Source organism: Xenopus laevis, chromosome 6L, assembly GCF_017654675.1.
Source record: "Xenopus laevis strain J_2021 chromosome 6L, Xenopus_laevis_v10.1, whole genome shotgun sequence".
In the NCBI taxonomy this organism is placed as follows: Eukaryota; Metazoa; Chordata; class Amphibia; order Anura; family Pipidae; genus Xenopus; species Xenopus laevis.
Window position 1 is genome coordinate 162,616,978 of NC_054381.1, and position 5,797 is coordinate 162,622,774.

Below are 5,797 nucleotides of genomic sequence, written 5' to 3' on the forward strand. Positions count from 1 at the left end.
TGCCCCGCCCACTCCTCCCACTCACTCCCACAGCCCCGCCCTCCGTCCTGACCCCGCCCCGGCTCCTCCCATCTCACCACCCACACCTCCTCCTTCCCAGTCCCGACCACTCCCAGCGCTCCCTGCTCTCCTCTCTCGTCTCTCTCTGTCCTCTGCCTCCTGCCCCTGTACCAACTGCCCCTGTACCAACTGCCCCTGTACCAACTGCCCCTCTACCAACTACCCACTGTACCTCCTGCCCCTGTACCTCCTGCCCCTGTACCAATTACCCCTGTACCTCCTGCCCCTGTACCTCCTGCCCCTGTATAAACTACCCCTGTACCAATTACCCCTCTGCCTCCTGCCCCTGTACCTCCTGCTCCTGAAACAACTGCCCCATAGCTGCTTTTTTCCCCCGCGCTGCTCTATTCAGAACAAATTGATGGGAATGATGGGGCCCTGCAGTCCAACTGAGGGGCCACAGTTTAGAACTGACTTCTGGAGCAGGAAAAGTTTTGGCTCCACTGATTCCATATTTACATTTTCTGTGGAGCTGCATTAGCTCCGCCTTTTACCCCACATATACATTGAGTGGAGTGGGGAGGAGCCATGGCAGGGGCCCACCCCCAAGGAGCCTGTACACGTCAGATTAATAGGGCCCAGTGTGAATGATTAGACACGTCCCTGAGATGGGAGGGTGGAGAGTCCATAGCCCGGAGCCTCCAGTTTCTGCTGGAAACCTGATGCTACTGGATTTCCCTTCAAGCAGGAGACAATGGCACCTGTACTGAAGTGGGAGCTGCCATACTGCCATAAGTAAGAGGGATATAAGTGTCTCCTTGAGTTGCATTAGTCTATGGTTATTGTATGACAGTAACTACACAGCAACTGTCACTCTCTCAATAGTTACTGTGCTGCATTGTGATTGGAGGAAGAGTTTATATGGGCGGGACTCACTATACCAGTCAGTTGTACTGAAGAAGCTGCTGGAGGAGAAACGTCGTCAGTGATTACTCAGCAAGTCCAGTTGTTTTCTAATTCCTTCTATTACATATTCCATTAGCTGAGGAATGAACCCTTCATACAAATATTGTTTATTGTGTGTGTAAAGGGACAGTTAAACCTACAGCTCATTATTCCGCTTTCCCTTCTGTAAGAAAACTGCGACTCAGTATAAAATGTATCCGGTTACGTTTGGGGATTGTGTTTCCTCCATGAGAGACAGAAACTCCCACAATCCCCTGCGTCTCACCTGCCGACTCTGCACAAATTCACACCTGTCCTCTGATGTCACAATGAAGGTAAAATTGGTGCGAGGGGTTAATGAGTCGCTATAATTAGCCCCCTGTGATCATTATTTCATTATCACCTTCCCAATTCCTTATCATTTACTAATTGCCCCTCCCCCAGCTCTTTCTGACTCATGAATATCCCATTTTTGGAGGCGGAGCTGGTGAGGTCACAGGTTTGTTCCCGTGGGATTGGGGGATATTTTTATCAGATGTTGGTACATCGGCAGCAAAAACGGGATCTTTCTTCAGTTTGGCCTCCCACATATCGGCCCCAATTGTGCTGATCTGACTGCTGGTCCCTAGGGCCAATGATGGGGCCACAGGAGAGGATCAAGTGGGCGGGGCTCATGCATTGATATATAGAGACATATTACAGGTCTAATAATTTCTGGGGTGTTAAACCTGCACCCCCCCAAAGAGCCTCTTAACTACAACTCCCAGCATCCTCTTGGTTGTGATATTGTAGGAGTTGTAGTTGAACAACAGCAGAAAGTGAAAATATGTAACAATTATTGCACAATATAAAATATTCTTTCTCTCAACAGTTACCCCCTAGGGGGCCTTTAATGCAAAAGCCTAGGGCCAATGCCCCTCCTCCAAAGGGAAACTATTCCTTCCTGTTGTTTTATTTTTCATTATCAGTGTCATGATCTGCCACTAGGGGGAGCCTCCCAACAACAGCAACAATAGAGACAAGTCCTTGCAAAGTGACACTGCTGCAAACACAACAGCCGCCAATGGAACAGCTCCCCCCTCCCCCGACTAATGGGAGCCGCCTCCTAAATACATGGAGAAAAGATCGGCTCAAATGGGTAAAACAGGGGGAACATTAGTGAATAGGCCCTAAGGCGTCCCTTTAAGGCCACACCCCTGCGTGACATTGTGCAGTTGATGGTTGATACTACTCCACAAGGGGTAGTGAATCTAATCACCAACCCAGGGGCCCCTCCTCCTGCACACAGAAATACCCAGGGGCCCCTCCTGCACACAAATACCCAGGGGCCCCTCCTCCTGCACACAGAAATACCCAGGGGCCCCTCCTGCATCACAAATACCCAGGGGCCCCTCCTGCACACAAATACCCAGGGGCCCCTCCTCCTGCACACAGAAATACCCAGGGGCCCCTCCTCCTGCATCACAAATACCCAGGGGCCCCTCCTCCTGCATCACAAATTCCCAGGGGCCCCTTCCTGCACACAGAAATACCCAGGGCCGCTCCTGCACACAGAAATACCCAGGGGCCCCCTCCTCCTGCCATCACAAATACCCAGGGGCCCCTCCTCCTGCACACAGAAATACCCAGGGGCCCCTCCTGCAAACAAATACCCAGGGGCCCCTCCTCCTGCACACAGAAATACCAGGGCCCCTCCTGCATCACAAATACCCAGGGGCCCCTCCTGCACACAAATACCCAGGGGCCCCTCTTCCTGGCACACAGAAATACCCAGGGGCCCCTCCTGCACACAAATACCCAGGGGCCCCTCCTCCTGCACACAGAAATACCCAGGGGCCCCTCCTGCACACAAATACCCAGGGGCCCCTCCTCCTGCACACAGAAATACCCAGGGGCCCCTCCTCCTGCATCACAAATACCCAGGGGCCCCTCCTCCTGCATCACAAATTCCCAGGGGCCCCTCCTGCACACAGAAATACCCAGGGGCCGCTCCTGCACACAGAAATACCCAGGGGCCCCTCCTCCTGCATCACAAATACCCAGGGGCCCCTCCTCCTGCACACAGAAATACCCAGGGGCCCCTCCTGCAAACAAATACCCAGGGGCCCCTCCTCCTGCACACAGAAATACCCAGGGGCCCCTCCTGCATCACAAATACCCAGGGGCCCCTCCTGCACACAAATACCCAGGGGCCCCTCTTCCTGCACACAGAAATACCCAGGGGCCCCTCCTGCACACAAATACCCAGGGGCCCCTCCTCCTGCACACAGAAATACCCAGGGGCCCCTCCTCCTGCATCACAAATACCCAGGGGCCCCTCCTCCTGCATCACAAATTCCCAGGGGCCCCTCCTGCACACAGAAATACCCAGGGGCCGCTCCTGCACACAGAAATACCCAGGGGCCCCTCCTCCTGCATCACAAATACCCAGGGGCCCCTCCTCCTGCACACAGAAATACCCAGGGGCCCCTCCTCCTGCACACAGAAATACCCAGGGGCCCCAGGCCATATGAGAAGCAGAGGGCCCTGTGTTGCAGGAATATCACTGGAGGCTGCAGGTACCTGGGGGCCCCAGGCAGAATTATAGCTGGAGATATTTATTGGGCCCTGTCCCTTTATAAAACAGCTGTCAGGGGAAGTAACTTGCAATTGGTCTTGATTTATTGTGGTTTTGTGTTGTGGCAGCATCGTATGTTTTTCACTTTGGTCACAGACGGAAGCCAAAGGGTTAAGATACAGTCAGACCAATCGCAGGGCTGTGGGTACCAGCGGGGCCCCTGTACAAGTGTCAGACGTCTCCTGAGCAGCCGCCCAACCCCCTGTCTTTGCCGGAGCCTTAATAAATGTTTCATTGCTCAGCTCTCAGGCTCATCTTTCTCTCAGTGGCTCCGGGGCCCCCGGCTCTCACTAAATAGGCCTCAGCCAGGTGCATTATGGGAACTGAACTAGATGTTATTGGGCCCCACAGCAAATTCATTTTAGGGCCCCCAACAAATCCAGAGTTTGTCCTGTTTTACCATTTGTTGAAATTGCTCTTTATTTGGGCCTCATGGGGCCCCTATACCTACTGGCCCCCCTGCAGCCGCAGGGTCTGTTGGGGGGGGGGCAGGGAGACCACACACCTCTTGTTGTACAGCAGGGGTTAAATGAACTGGGAGTGGGAGTTGCCATACTGATTTCCATGTAAATGTTCAGTGTAACAGACACCAGTTTATCTGTAGGGGGTGGAGCTGCCATACTGAGTACAGGAACAGCGCCCCCTTGTGTGTGAGACAAAGTCATTCCACTCTCTGACACATAACGGGCCCTTTAGATCCTCTGGGGGCCCAACAGGACCATGTGCAGAGCCCACCCCCAGTCTCGACTCACAACCTCATGTCATTGGCCTATAGGGAACAGGTGTCTGATTGGTTATTGGGGGTCACATATAGGGGCCAATTATAAATCTTCTTCTTTAACTGGATTTGCTGATGGGACAGACACTGCCCCCGATAATTACCCCAAATCCCTCAACTCTGGCCCTGAGCCCCCCCCAAGTGCAGCCAATCCCGAGGCTGGAAATAACGGGGTCGCCCCCCAGGGAAAACCTATAGGGACCAACTGGAGTCAGTTATTATATGGGGCCCCGAGCCGCATAGTGTGGCCCCACAGCAAAGGAAATGCAGGAATATGGGGGCAATTACTCCCATCACTAACACATGGGGGGCAGCTAATACCAGGGGGCCCCCAGTTCCTGTTCCCCCTTTATCTCAACCAATGAACTCGACCCCTTGTTATTATTTAGCTTTTATTTCTATTATTTCACTTTAAACAGAGACAAAGGCAACAGCCAATGGTTCCCATTCCCAAAAGGGATTCACAGTTTAAACTGGACATTGATTTCTATTGGTTATTGGGAGAGGAAGTGAGTCTTTGGCTGGACAATTTCTATTGGTTATTGAGTGAGTGAGTGTTAGTGAGTGTTAGTGAGTGTTAGTGAGTGTGAGTGAGTGTAAGTGAGTGTAAGTGAATGTTAGTGAGTGAGTATGAGTGAGTGAGTGTTAGTGAGTGTTAGTGAGTGTTAGTGAGTGTGAGTGAGTGTAAGTGAGTGTTTGTGAGTGAGTGTTAGTGAGTGAGTAAGCAGTGAGTAGGGGGCTCGTGGGTGGGCAAGTACTCACTGACATTTTCTTTTCCCGTCTCATTGAGTTGCCCCACTGCTCCCAGTTCCAAGTCCCAGTCCTGGAAAATCTCAGGAAGTTTAATAGGATTTAACTCTTTCCTTCTCATGGCACTGGGACCAATAGGATTGACCCAAGTGAAACTGAGACAAAAAGTAAAAGCTGCACCCCAATACAGGCCGGTGCCCCCACTACCTAGAGCAGCTAAACTGTCACGTGAGACAAGAATCATTCCCTCCAATAAAGAGCCCGGGGTCACTGCACAATATTCGTTACTGGAAAAAAGAAACACAGAAAGTGATACGGCAGCAGCACTATTGATAGGGTTGTTCCCCTTTAAATTAACTGTTTGATGTAGAGAGTGATATTCTGAGACAATTTGCAGTTGGTTTTCATGTTTTATTATTTGTGGTTTTTGACTTATTGAGCTTTTTTTGCAATTTCAGCTATTTGGTTGCTACGGTCCAAATTTCCCTAGCAACCATGCACAGCCTGACCCCTGCTGGACGCTGCTCCGTATTACACCTCTAGAGACAACATAGAAATCTCTGATCACAGCCTGACCCCTGCTGGACACTGCTCAGTATTACATAAAACCACACATACACAATGGGAAGACTTACTGTTAGTAGAAAAAAGAGTCCAGATGATGTAAGAAGTACAATATCTTTATTTGGACATATTCAAGCCTGACG